At 40.6% G+C, this 15,038-nt stretch overlaps 1 protein-coding gene across 6 annotated transcripts in view; it reads left to right on the top strand.

Annotated features, from left to right (window-relative positions):
• Window positions 1-1,238: 1,238 nt before the first annotated feature.
• Window positions 1,239-15,038, top strand: part of DAG1 (dystroglycan 1) — a 96,077-nt gene continuing 82,277 nt past the window's right edge. The window contains exons 1-2 of one of the 6 annotated variants that reach the window (XM_083356134.1): window positions 1,626-2,055; window positions 5,071-5,238. The gene's annotated coding sequence lies outside the window, so the exon portion shown is untranslated. Of the gene's footprint in view, window positions 1,414-1,566; window positions 1,589-1,625; window positions 2,056-2,149; window positions 2,799-4,638; window positions 4,805-5,070; window positions 5,239-15,038 lie in introns of those variants that run through there. The other 5 variants (XM_083356135.1, XM_083356132.1, XM_083356133.1 and 2 more) reach the window with 5 other exon arrangements.

Below are 15,038 nucleotides of genomic sequence, written 5' to 3'. Positions count from 1 at the left end.
TATAGAACCCTTCACTCTGGATTATTTTTATTTTTATTTATTTTAATTCCATTTATATCCCGCCCTTCTCCGAAGACTCAGGGCGGCTTACAAGCTTAGCAGTAGCCTTCATTCTATGTATATGCCTGCTTATTAGGGCTTTCACACACACCCCATCGGCATTATTACAAAGTCAGCTTAATTGCCCCCAACAATCTGGGTCCTCATTTTACCTACCTCGGAAGGATGGAAGGCTGAGTCAACCTTGAGCCTGGTGGGATGCGAACCTGCACTAATTGCAGGCAGCTGGTGTTACTTAAGGAGGCATTAGCCCACTGCTCCACCAAGGAATCAAACTGAACTGTCTTCTTGCTCTTTTTTCACCCTGAGATTTGCGCTCCACAGGCTCACCAACTTGGTGCTCTCCAGTAGGTTGGGCCAAGCTCCAAAAATCCAGCCAGAAGCTACACTCCAATCCAACACGTGCACTCAAACGGTCGAGCTCAATGAAGTTGAGGATCCTTAAAACGATCTTGGTGGAACTTAATATTTTTTCCGGAAATAATAACGCGTAGCATTTATTGACCCCCTTCTCTATAGCAGTTTCACCGCGCCTTGCAGTTTATCCGTGGGGATATAGAATATCTTCCTCCCTGAGCAACCGCGCCGGTTGCCTTACAAAACCAGGATATTTAATTAAGGGTTTCCGAAAAGATTTCAGCCTTGGCCTCGCTTCTATAATGTGTAGCCTATGAGCCTGGGCCGCAGGGAAGCACTTCCATCCCCCTCCTGGGTTTGGACCCTGGGAAGAAAGGAGAAGCCCGGGCGGACTTTTCAGGTGGGGCGATGCAAAGTGCCGGATTTCTTTCACCTCCCGCAAGAATGTTAAGGAATCCCCCCCCCCCCCAGTCCCACTCCTTTTGCCCAATAAGAAATAAAAGGAGGGGCGGCATTTCGATCCTGGGATGGAGGGAGGGAGGGGGCACAATAAGCAGATCCCAGAAGGTGTAGCCCAGGGGTCGGCAACCTCGGCTCTTTTATGACTCGTGGACTTCAACTCCCAGAATTCCTGAGCCAGCATAGCTGGCTCAGGAATTCTGGGAGTTGAAGTCCACGAGTCATAAAAGAGCCGAGGTTGCCGACCCCTGGCACTGTAGCCCGAGGAACGCGCCCGAGAAGAAGAGGCGCGGCTTTGCCTTGGAGAGGAGGCGTGTCCTTGCGGTCGGCTAAGGGGGAGTCCTTGCGCGTGAGGCGGAGTCCGACGAGTTGGGTTAGGTTGGGCCGGGCTGCCGCTCGGCCAAACAAGCAGACGCTGCCGAACGGCGATGCGCGCGTTTGCAGAGCGAGAGCTCGGGCTCGGGCAGGCTCCGTGATTGGCTGCGGCGCGCTCGTGCCGGCGGTTGCTAGGCTCCTTCTGCGCCGCCCCTCCCCCAGGTACGTGTCGCGCGCCGTCGCGCTTGCTCTGTCGCCTTGCTCTCTCGGGTCGCTGTGCCGGTGGCGGGTCCCGGGGAGGGAGCGGCCTCCTCGCGGGCCGTACTTCGGAAAGGGCCGGCGGCGGCGGCGGCGGCGGGGCGGGGGGGGAGGGAGAAAGGAGCGCGCGAGCCCCGTGGTAAGTGAGCCCGAGGCGCCGGAGAAGCTTCGTAACGGGGGACGTTTTGGGGGTGCCGGGACTCCGGGAAGTCCTGAGGCCTCCCGGCGGCCCGGATTAAGTTGCAGCGCTTGGCGCTTTTGGGGCGTGCTCTGGCGCCTCCTTTCTCTCCCAGACGCGTCCATGAGGGGCTTCCCTCTGGTGCTCTTCCTGGGTCTCTCACCTTGGGCCTGGGCCGCTGCCCTCCTTTTACCGAAGGGGCGTGTGGCCGTGAGGTAGCCCGGGGAGCGGGGAGCCTGGAATGCAACCCAGACCGAGCTCAGCAGGTGCAAGGTGGCTTTTTGGGCGCTGGGGTGTGCGCGCTGAGGGCGCCTCGGAGCAGGTTGGTGAGACTCGGTTGTCGTTGACCGGGGAAAAACGGCGGAAAAGAAGAACTGAACGTGAAACTAGGCTAGGAAACCGAGCGGTCTTGTCCTTTACAGCCCAAGGTAGCCGTTGTTTCTTTGCCGTTTTTAGCGAGCCTTGCAGGCCTTTCGCGGAAACGCTGCGGTTGTTTCTCTTGGGGAGGAATAAGATGCTTTCTATATATGGCACTACTGAACACGCAAGGTTCTTTCGCTCTTGGCCAAAAGTTCCCGAGGTATCCAAGCTCTCTGCCAGGCTGAGAATTTTAACTGGGGTTTTATTTTCAGGGATAATTTAATCTTTCAATTCTCTTTTAACTTTGTATTTTATATTGATAGGATTTTAAAATGCCCTGTAAACCGCCCTGAGTCCTTCGGGAAAGGGCGGTATATAAATCTAATAAAATCCAAAATCCAAGTTAGAGACTCAAAAAGGGGTTGGAAAAACGTTCAAAGGTTCCACTGTATACGACGTGCCGAATAGAATAGAATAGTACAGTATAACAAACATTCATTCACAATTTCCAGAATTCACATCTACTGTTATTTGGTTTAAATAAAAGTATTCAGCGTTATGTCTCTGTGGGCCTTCCAACGATCTTGTAAGATAGGAAACTTCAGAAATATAATCCTTTGCTGTCAGTAAAGTATGTACTGGTTGGCTTGCAGCTGTGTAGCTAATTTTTACAGTTGGAAGTACTAGGGGCTTTTTAAGTGCTAGGCGGGAGAGATACTGTTTTCCTGTTGGCACATGCTTATATATTAAAGTCATCTTCATGTTTCTGGCCCGGAGAGTTAGGCCTGCAGGAATCATTGACAAGTTAAATGTAAGTTTGTTTAAAAAGATCGATGTATTCACCAGAGGTTCTATTGATCTGTAAAGTAATGTCTTGGAATCATTATTCTTGTAGGTAATGCTGTCATGATACCAGTAAGTGCTGGTATCCACCATATGGAGAATGAACTTTGCATTTCAAAAGCTGAATTTAGTTCCAGCATTCAGCTAAATTTATAAATCATCTGTCTATTTAGAAGCGATACATAAGGGCATGTTCAAATAGTGACTTTCTTAGCTGATGTTGTAGTGGACATTTTCCCTATATTGCACTGTTTCCACAATTATTTGTTCTGGACATATGAATGTGTACAGCACTTATTTACACTGATTGTAGGAATTAGACACTATTGCTTTTAGATAGTTGATCTTTTTAAAGAGTTCCAAAATAGTTGACCCTTAAGTATATATTGTGGACTTGGTTTCTGGGGAAATAACTCCTAGTATAAATGTTATTATATTTGAAATATTGCATACAGTGTTCAAAGTTATGTTTCCTGGAAATATTACTGAAAAGCCTTGTTTATCATGCATGTAGCATAAATACAGCAGAAGAAATACAATTCTTTAAATATATGTGTTGATAATTTGAACTTCGTTAACGTGAAGGCCAGGGCAACAGAGATCTACTAGAGAAAATTTTACAGTACATTCTAAGCTGTGCCAGTATCTTAATAAAGCTATGGAGAACTTCAAACCATGATTGCAGCAAAAGTTTAAAAATCAAATACAAAGTTTTTAATTTCTAACATGAATGCAGAGTTAATTAAGAGAAGGGATAACTACAGTTTGCTTTTTTCCATGGAAAGGCAGCTGCTTTTTTTGAAAATCTGGAATGACTTCAGGGTTTATTTTTTATTGTTGTGCTGGAGTTCTAAAACTAGACCTTGATCTTTGGAGAGAGTAAGCAGAATGATTTTCTCTGTTGTGTTCTTTTTCTCCATTAATATTTCACAGAGAAAAGTTACTATGTAAACAGCTTCCACCTCAGTTCATACATCATTTGCTGATTTTTAGATTGAAAATATTACAGTACATGAATTCCTAAGATGTTTTCTATCTTGAAATTATGTGAGGCCTTTATAAATTATGGGCTAATTTTTATGTTACTTTTCAAACAATTATTATGTTCTGAACTTATGTCAATTTAAGAGAGAGCCTGGCTCTGGTAGCAATTTGCAAACTAAAAAGATATTCCAAGAAGGCAAGCGAAAAGAACATTTCAGGAGGCATATGCTAAATTTAGAGTTAATAATAAACTAAAGCAGTTATTTATTTTCGGTAGAGTCAGTCTCTCTTTGCTGTTATTTTTGCTTAAATATTTGAAGGATAGATGAGACCAAAATGTTTTTTCAACTTTTCATTTCTAGTATAATTATTCATAGAAGGGGAATGTTTTGTCCCTATCAGAGAATGGTGTACTAATTTTATTCCAGCTGTTCTTTCTTTCTCTGTGATATGAGGTTGTATTGTTTTCCCCTTGTGAAGGTGTTCTTCTTGTGATGCAGGGTTATAATTTCTAGGTCTCTCTTGGGCTCCTAGATATGAAATCAGAATATGCTGGCATTCAGCTGTCTAGCTTAAGGCACTTAATAACTTTTTGTGTGATTAATATTAATTACAATTTTCTTGGGACATCAGTGGAGCTATTGGTTAAGTGGCAAGTCAAAGGTGGTAAAATTATGCAATATTTATATTGACCTGCTTTGATAAGAAAGTTGTATAGCTTTTACTGCCTAAAAGATTAGTGGGTTTATTATACAATATACTAACCTTTTGTATTAAGTGAATAAAAAATGTTTTATGGTCAACTTTTCGTTCAGCATAAGGGCTTCCCTTACTTGTGCTGAGAGTCCTAATAATTTAGGGGGGGGGAAAATCATCTATAGAAAGATACTTCCTTAGTTTTGGGACAGGGAAAGTTCTTCAATGTACAAAAAGATTCATTTTCTGAGTACCAATGCAAGATGTTTTATGGATCGCCATTTTTACTAAGAGGTAACTATTTTAAATGTGTTCCTAAGCCACATTCTTTTCTCAAATGCACAGAGAATGAGGAAAAGTTCCTTTTAATAAAGATGTATGGTGGTATGTTGGCTGTAACCTGCATACCAATTATGTTTGTTTATTAATTCCCAAATGGTGTATCAGTTGTGCTGGATACTTGCTATGCTAAATTAGTTAAATAAAGAGTACTGTGCATACTTAGTATGCACACAAACTATAGGCTGATGCTGCATATGCTCTTATCTCTCTCCAATCAGACTTCGCTGGAGGTATGCAGTTCTGTGTAGTCTCTGCATTCATTATAATTTCAGCATGCAGTCACTTCCAATTCTTGACATGCAGCAGGATTCTTGCCTTCAAAGGAAGCTGCCCATTGTATTCAGCCAGATGGCATGCCATGAACACTGATGTATGCAAAAATGGAGGTATTCCTTTGAATGAGCATATTTCTATGCACTCCAAAATAAATCCTTTTAAGTCTAATGTTTAGAATAACTCTAGTAAGCAAATGTACATTTTTCAGACATTTGGGAAGCATTGCACCAATTTAATTGAGTTGATAATGATTAATGTAATGCTATTACATTAATGTAATGTAATACATAATGTAATGGGACCCGGTGGCTCAGTGGGTTAGGACGCTGAGCTTGTCGATCAGAAGGTCGGCAGTTTGGCGGGTTGAATCCCGAGTGCCGCGTAACAGAGTGAGCGCCTGTTACTCGTCCCAGCTTCTGCCAACCTAGCAGTTCGAAAGCACGTAAAAATGCAAGTAGAAAAATAGGGACCACTGCGGTGGGAAGGTAACAGTGTTCCGTGCGCCTTTGGCGTCTAGTGATGCCGGCCACATGACCACGGAGACGTCCTCGGACAAGCGCTGGCTCTTCGGCTTTGAAACGGAGATGAGCACCGGCCCCTAGAGTCGGAAACGACTAGCACGCATGTGCGGGGGAACCTTTACCTTTACCTTTAATGTAATGCTTGTTTGTATATGATTTGGGCTTCTTAGTTACCTTATTTGAAATAATTCAAAATAACATGGCTCTTAGAATCAGTCCAGAGCATTGAAGAGTAACAGCATACAGGTACATTTCTGTTGTCATAATTTGGGTAAAGACAAAAGAGTTCCATACACATTTTGCTTCTATTTTAGCTACCTTGTATTTGATTATAATTCTTCCTTGGCTAAAGTATGATGCATATAAAATCAAAAATGCATTCGTAGTGTAAATATTTTGGCCTGTTTCAGTAAATACTTTAAATGGGAGAGAAGCTGTAGTTTTTTATTGTGAATTTGATAAATTGTTGAGTTCCATTGTTAAACATCAACACATGTGAAGTGCTTTTTTTGTTTCTCTTGGAAGAGACTGGTATATTTCATATATCATTCCTTTTTTTAACTTCCCATACATAATTACTTGGTTCTGTACAAGATTTAACTAGCAAATTGCTACCATAAGACTTAACTCATAATAGAAGCCCTTCCAAAATAATATGCAAAGGCAATAATCATTGATTGCAAGTATATGCAAAGGCAATAATCATTGATTGTAAGTAGCTTTAGAAATCACCACAAAAATATGATAGGATTATTGCAGAACTGTTATTGTAAGAATAGTCTTAGAACATATAGAGCTTTTATATACTTGATATAGCAGTGATAAAATGGACTGCTTACCGTAGTTGTTGCAAAATATTTATATAGTTATCTTGGGATGTATCATCAACATTCTTAATTACTAAAAGAAGAAAGAAAAAAGGTGCAGAGTATAGGTTTTCATAACTACTATTTCTTTGTGAATTGAATTTTAAATTCTAATCATGAGAGACATTAAATACATCATGACATTTCACTAGCCACAGCAAGTGAATATGTGTCAGCACATATTCATTGTCTTACATGGCATTGCCAGAAAGTCATTGTACCAATACATAAATTATGTAGTTTTTAACGACATCAGGTGCTGGTGACAAAGGATGAATACATCATTTTTGGATTTTCTGTTAATTTCTTCAAGATTCTTAAATAAATTGCCACCTGTTTGTGATTTTTTTCTACTGTTATCATATAATCTTTGTGGTTAATATAAAGAAAATCAGTTTAAATTTAAAGCCTTTATGGAATGAGGAGACAATGTTTCATGTAGAAGACAGTGAAAAAATAGAGTATTGAATGTATTATCAATATATTAAAAATTAGGCAGCAAAATCTCCTGGGATCTGTAGTGGGAATTAGAAATATTTATGTCAATCTAATGCTCTTTAGAAGGCTAGATCCTGAAGTTGAAACTCAAATACTTTGGCCACCTAATGAGAAGGAAGAACTCGCTGGAGAAGAACCTAATGCTGAGAAAGATTGAGGGCAAGAGAAGAATGAGGTGGCTGGATGGAATCACTGAAGCAGTAGGTGTGAGCTTAAATGGACTCCAGAAGATGGTAGAGGACAGGAAAGCCTGGAGGAACGTTGTCCATAGGGTCGTGATGGGTTGGACACAACTTCGCAACTAACAACAATGTATAGAACTGGTTATTATTATTAGTAAACTAACATTTTTCAACTGTAGAACAGTGGCTACCTAATATAATTAACAATTTTAGTGATGATAACACTGAACTCTATGAAAATTTCATCTTCACCAGTGATCAAATTCTTTTTTTCTCAGACAAAATAATTGGAACAAAACAATATATTTTTAAGGATAGGCATTTTAACTCAGTATTGCAAACATGGAGAGATCCAACATGATTAATAAGGGGCCATTTTGGTTACCAGTGTGTAGATCTACAAAGCAAGTAGTCAATGGACTTCCTGAAGACATTTAGCTTCCTACTATAGGAATATTGTTGAATTAAATGGATCCCTGGATAGATCCAGCATTACTTTTCTGTTTTAATTTGTAAACGTCTTTTTACAGAAAATTGTATCTACAGTGTCAAAATAATATAATTTCAAGTTCAAAAGATCTCAGTTTTTACCTAGTTCAATACTTGTCAGTGCAGAGTTGTGGTGTTACAATTCCCTTATTTATTTTTTATGTTGTTTAATAGAATTAAATCAGCCATTCCTACTAAAATTTCATTTGCAGTTATTGAATCAATTTTGCCTTTTGTTTTAAAAATGAATTAATAAATTCTGGATCAGTGGTGGTAACTTATTCTTTACAATTCTTTAACGTCTTCAAAAGTAAATATGAAATTAAATAAACTGTCAATTACATAAACTTCCTTAAGAATGAATATACTTTATGGAGAAAATATAAAACTTCCTCTCTAAAAGTAGATTACTACTATCCTTGATAGCTCCCACACAGATATTATCAGTTTGACAAAGAATAAATAATTTATTCTAGAAGGAATAGATGGCTGGCTTTACATTTATTAGGTTGGGGATTGGAAAAGAGGAAAGTCTCTAGCCACTGTGTATTGTGCAGTGGAGTGAAAAGGTGTAATTAATCAGTCAGAATTTTGTGTAAGCAATTACAGAGATTACTTGTAACTTTTCATTACTGTTCAGTAATGGAATGTCATAACAAAAGTATGTGAAACCAGTAATGTTAATTATAGGTGGAGCTGATAAGATGTGCTTAACTCAGAAGTAAGGTTGACTAACTTGTAGATTTGAATTGTTCACAATAAACCTTGTTCACATTAAATTAACTTCTGGTTTGTTCAAATTTTGTACATCAAGAGATTAAAGAAAACTGTATAAAAGCCCCAAGCTGCTGTCAACAAACTCACTTTCAAAGCTGTTACATTTTCCTAGCAAAATTTGTTGCTTAGTTTGTAGTCAAGTGGGTTGGAACTATTAAGTCATGAAGAACTTAATATATGATACCTAATAAAGTCCTGAAAAATATTTTTAACTTATGGATATTTACCATAAATAGCTGGTTAATACAATTATGATATTTTGTTCTCAGGTTAATATTATGCATGCACACAAATTTGAATGTGTAATTTTTATTATGTCATATAGTAAAACATTTAATTTATTCTTATTGCAACACTTTGAGTGTTTTAAGTTCTAGTGTCATAGAACAGGCATTCTTATAAGCTGCCTAGAGTCACCTTGTAGGGAACATGGGTAACATAAAAATTTAATAAATAAAAATAAATAAATTCTGAAATTTATTTTGGTCATTTAAATCAAGAGAAACATTGAGTACTAATTTTTAATTAGGGGCTGAAGTGATATTATAAAGTAAAAAAAAAGTCAAGAAATGTAATTAAGCAGCTCAGCAGTACTCCGGTGTTTGACTTGAGAATTGTCCTAAATTGAAAATCCATGAAAAATTGGCTTTTTAATTCAGCATTGGGGAAATTGAAATGAACGATGATTTTCATGAGGCCGAGAATATGAATAATGGTTAATTCTGGGGAATGGGGAAAAAGAATTAGAGAGAAGTTCAGTCTGATTACGATCAAGTATCTGAGATTTGTTTCCTGCTTGACGGCCATTGAATTCCAGATTTTCCAGCCTGTTAATTAGCAGAGAATGAGAAAATGAGAGGATGTGAATGTAGATTGTGGTGTTTAAAGCAAAGCTGTAGTCCCTGATAATTTTGTTAGCCAAGTGCTATCCCTTTTCTTATGAAATTTAATTTGTGCCTTGCTTTCCTTTGCTTATGTCACCTTGGCTAAGTATCTCTAAACATCCTACTCTATAAATAGAAAACAATTACAATTAAAGAGCTCCCTATCCTGTTCCTGTAGTTTGGTAATTTTGGAAATATAAATAAATAAAAATCCATGCTACGTGGATTCCTTGTAATCTTAATTGTGTTTTCACAACACTTGTCTGAGACAGTTGAAGAACTATTAGCTGCATTAGCACAATATGTTAAACTTGGCTAACTTTTCACTTTAGGAGAGGGAGGGGGTTGGCTTGTGAATGTAACCCATTTGGTTTGTTATTTCTCAGTTGGATTTTTTGAGAACCCAGAAAACAGATTAATGGAGTAACCAAGTTAGGTATGTTGTGCAAACATACTACATGTCCTGTGTTACTTAGTGGAATCAATTATGATATTCTTTTGCTTTAATGTTGTGTTAATTCAGTAAGTTTTCTTTGCATTCCCAATCTGTGTGCTACTGCTTAATTTAGAGTGCACTGCAGACATTTATACTAGTCCAGCCATGCTGATTTGCTCACTTTTAATATTACCACAGTAGTATCCTAAATATAGGTTAGCATGCCAGTTTGGAACATCCTGTTAAGAAGTTAAAATATCTCGAATGCTAATAGGTTTTTGGAGAGTTACAAGTCCTTACTCTATAGACTTCAGTGGATGTATTTTAGTATGTAAATATAACAACATATAACAACATATTAGAATTGAAGGGGGAGCAGCTGTACTGTCGCCAGTAATAAGGATCTGTCTAGCTATGCTGAAGCTTTAAGTTTGTTGTTTAAAGACATACTTGTATTGAGTTTATAAGTTTATAAATATGCGTAAGTTACAGTTCTAGTCTGATGGTAGAAATGTCTCTTGGGCCATTTTCATATTTTATGAGCATATAATTTCCATTTATAATATATAGTTGAAGCTAATAGTAAGGGAGTGTGTGTTGCAGTGAAAACAAAGAATCTTGTGGACAAACATTATTCAAATTGTTATGGTATATCTTTTATCAGAAACATGGAGTATTAATTTGAATGTTAAGAATAGTTTCTTCTACCAAGTATTAAATCCTTATGCTGAGAAAGGATGAAACTGGTAAATTGGGACAGTACAGTAGTTGAACATATTTGTTCTTGGCATGAAATATTTTAACTACTAAAACATAGCTTAGATTGTGTCAAGCAAAGTTATTCTTTCTCCTGAGAATTTTTACTGTGATTTCAGTATGCAATCAAATTAAAAGATTTGTTTAGAAGTTTGGGTGGAAAATAGACATCCTAAAATTGATCAGAATTAATTAAATTAATTTCTAGAGTTCTGATATGGACAACTGATTTCCCTCTTCCCTATTTAAAATTTTCTTTCTTGGTAATTCAAGTCAGTGCTTTATATATCTAGTATTCTCTGTGGAGAGTTTAAAAGTTTTCTTCTGTCGAGCAGGACGCGGGCGGTCTTGTCGATATCACCTGGGAGGAGTTTGATTCTGTGACTCCGGAGGAAGTGGACAGGATCATGGGGAGGCTGAGCACCACCACATGTTTATTGGACCCGTGCCCTTCCTGGCTGGTCTATGCAGCCCGGGAGAGGACACGCAGCTGGTTCCAGGCAGTTATATCGGCTTCTTTAAACGAGGGTAGCTTCCCTGCCGTCTTGAAAGAGGCGGTGGTGAGGCCTCTCCTCAAGAAGCCTGCCTTGGACCCAGCTGTATTGAACAACTTTCGTCCTGTCTCCAACCTTCGCTTTCTTGCGAAGGTTGTTGAGAGTGTGGTGGCACATCAGCTCCCTCTGGTCCTGGATGAAGCGGATTATCTAGACCCGTACCAATCGGGTTTCAGGCCCGGGCACAGCACGGAGACGGCATTGGTCGCGCTGGTGAATGATCTCTGGAGTTCTCGGGACAGGGGACATTCCTCTGTTCTAGTCCTATTAGACCTCTCAGCGGCTTTCGATACCATCGACCATGGTATCTTGCTGCGGCGTCTCAGGGGATTGGGAGTGGGAGGCACGGTCTTACAGTGGTTCTCCTCCTATCTCCAGGGACGTTCGCAGTCGGTGTTGGCAGGAGGGCAGAGGTCGACTGCGAGGTCTCTCGTTTGTGGAGTTCCTCAGGGGTCGGTCCTCTCGCCTCTCCTGTTCAACATCTATATGAAACCGCTGGGTGAGATCATTCGTGGTTTTGGAGTTGGGTATCATCAGTATGCTGATGATACCTAGCTTTTCCTTTCGACCCCAAACCACCCCAGTGATGCCCTCAACGTGATGTCCCGTTGCCTGGAGGCGGTTCGGGTCTGGATGGGGAGGAACAGACTTCAACTCAACCCCGACAAGACTGAGTGGCTTTGCATACCTTGATCCCGGGCTTATTCGGACATTCCACGTCTTGCTATGGGGGGTGAACTATTACCCCCCGTAGATAGGGCTCGCAACTTGGGAGTCCTCCTAGATTCACGGCTCACCTTGGAAGACCACATAGGAGCTGTGACTAGGGGGGCTTTCGCCCAGGTTCGCCTGGTGCGCCAGTTGCGGCCCTATCTAAGCCGGGATGATCTATGCACGGTCACTCACGCGCTCATGACCTCTCGACTAGACTACTGCAACGCTCTCTACATGGGGCTGCCCTTGAGGACCACCCGGAAGCTCCAACTGGTACAGAATGCAGCCGCGAGAGTTGTGTTGGGAGTCTCCCGATACTCCCACGTTACACCTTTGCTCCGTGAGCTGCATTGGTTGCCAGTTGCCTTCCGGGTGAGATTCAAGGTACTAGTAATGGTGTTCAAAGCCCTACATGGCAGGGGGCCGGAGTACCTTAGGGAACACCTGCTGCTGGCATCGACTTCCCTCCGCCCTGTGCGTTCCCACAGAGAGGGCCTCCTCAGGGTGCCACTGGTCAGAGAATGTCGACTGGTGGCCCCCAGGGGGAGATCCTTCTCTGTGGGCGCCCCGGAACTATGGAATCAGCTACCGGTTGAGCTCCAGACGGCGCCCGATCTTCGCTCCTTTCGCCGCGAGCTAAAAACATACTTTTTTGAACAAGCTGGCCTGGCCTGATGAGGGGATTGGGGGGGTGGTTTGTTATTGTTATTTTATTGGGTTTTTAAGATGTATTTTAGTATATGGGCATTTATTTAATCTTGTTTTAACTTTTGTAATCCTGTATTTTTATTCTTGCCCTGTACACCGCCCTGAGTCCTTCGGGAGAAGGGCGGTATAGAAATATTATTAAATATATCTAGTATTCTCTGTGGAGAGTTTAAAAGTTTTCTTCCTTTTTTAAAATGAAGCTATGGTGAAATGTATTGCTTCCTAGTAGTTATCTTGGGATTGGATGCTATTTGACACATTACAGGGGGATTTGTAGGATTAAAAAAGCCCCCCCCCCCCGCAAATCCAGGGAAAGAACCCTCATATCAAATCTCATGCCAATGTCTGTCCAATATTTACTTGAAAATCTTTACTACCCGCGTTTCCCTGAAAATAGGATTGGGTCTTTTTTTTTTTTTTTTGGCCTCCAAAAGAGGCACCAGGTCTTATTTTCGGGGGGTGTCTTTTATACTGACGTCCAGCACTGACAGCCTCGCCCAGCAGGTCCACTTCTTCTGGGGCTGAAGGAGCAGCTTCATTCTGCAACTGCATTCCGGCCTGCATTTCGCAGTCAGGCCACTGCAGCCAATTCAGTCCATAGCTCGGTTCTCGGCTGCAGAGGCCTTCCGCAAAGGCCTGTGACTGAGAAATGGAGGCCTGGCTGCAGAAGATGCCACAGAAAAAGTGGGCTGGCGAGGCCTGGCTGCAAGGTAAGTAGGTGGAGGGCACGTGGGGCAGATCCCCCCACCCCCACCCTAGCTTGATTTTGGTGTGTGCTTCGCCCCCAAACTAGGGCTTATTTTTGGGGTAGGGCTTATATTAGGTCCAGCCCCCAAAACCAAGCTGGGGCTTATTTTCAGGGTAGGTCTTTCGGAGAAACAGGGTAATAGAGCACTCAGGACACTACAAGGTAGGATGTTCCATTGCTCAATAGTTCTCACAGTTAAGAAATTTCTCCTTATTTTAAGCTTGGATCTCCCTCTGTAAATCTTTTCATCCATTAGTTTTCATCTACCCTTGGGTGCTGTGGAGAATAATCCACACTCTCTTCCCTGTGACAGCCCTTCAAGTATTGGAAGATTGCTATCATGTAGCTTTAGGCTAAAAACATTACTTCAATAGCTCTTCATATGATTTAGTCTCCAAGCCTCTCGGTATCTTTGTAAGTCTTTCCTGCATTCTTTCCAGTTCCTAGGCATCCTTCCTGTATTTTTTTTTAATCCCATTTATATCCCACCCTTCTCCGAAGACTCAGGGCGGCTTACAATCTAAAGCACAAATCAATGTGCTTAGCAATAGCCTTCATTCTATGTATATGCCTGCTTATTAGGGCTTTCGCCCCCCCCCCCAAGCGGTATTATTACAAAGTCAGCTTCAACAATCTGGGTCCTCATTTTACCTACCTTGGAAGGATGGAAGGCTGAGTCAACCTTGAGCCTGGTGGGATGCGAACCTGCACTAATTGCAGGCAGCTGGTGTTACTTAAGGAGGCATTAGCCCACTGCTCCACCAAGGCTATTGCACAATGTTTATGAAAATATTGAAGAGGACAGGACTGAGCCTACTCAGGTATCCTATTACGTCTCTCCATGTAGACCTAGATCTATTAAGAACCACATGTACTGAGTATGGTGATTCAGTTAATTGTGAATGCATCGGACAGTGGTACCTCCATCCTACATTGTTCTGCTTTATCAAGAAGGAAACTCTGGTCACCTTTATTAACAGCTTTATTAACTCTAAACATACCCCTTATACAGGTTTCCTTTGGTCTACTAATTAGTCACTTTATAAAAAAGAAGTAATGATTTGTATGGGACAATATATTTTTAACGAACTCATGTCCAACTGAAATACTGTGCATTTGATCAGTGACCAGCAAAATTTGGAAATATACAACACAATAGTAAAATCAAATGAGTGAGCTAAAGTACTAGCATAACAATAACAAAGCAAAAGACATAGCATGTAACTACTATACTGGTGTGTTAATTACCTGTGCAAGTGTAAGTCTAAAATATTACAATCTATGAGATAAAAATACATATCACTTAAGATCGCTAATACATAATGTAAATTGTGTAATGTATAAAAAATGTAACATATAGTAAAAAGTGATGAATAAAAACTGGTTATTTCTGTAAACAAATTATGCCTTATTTTCGTCACGGCAATCAGAATTTGGCTATTGCAGAAGTGATAAATATTATAGTTGGAGGTTCTGAAGTAAAAGATTTTTTTTACAGCTTTTTAAAATTTAGTTTGTATATCCACAATTACTATTCTCTTAAAGACGTTTTTGGTTAGGCCAAATATTTTTGAGCTTTGATAGAGATGTGCTATAGGTTTTAATTCTGACATAGATTCCATCAGGTAATAAAGCAACTCTGATGCCTTTAAGGTCACCAAATTGCCTAGTCCAGATTATTTCATTAGAACTTGCTTAAACTGAAGATACCAACATGTGACAAATTGGGAAGACCAGAGTGAACTTGAAGATGGGCAAAATCCCATTTAAAGGCATG

Source organism: Vipera ursinii (assembly GCF_947247035.1).
Source record: "Vipera ursinii genome assembly, chromosome: 2".
Classification (NCBI taxonomy): domain Eukaryota; kingdom Metazoa; phylum Chordata; class Lepidosauria; order Squamata; family Viperidae; genus Vipera; species Vipera ursinii.
The sequence above is the reverse complement of the archived record's forward strand: the minus strand, read 5'-3'. Positions and strand labels throughout refer to the sequence as shown.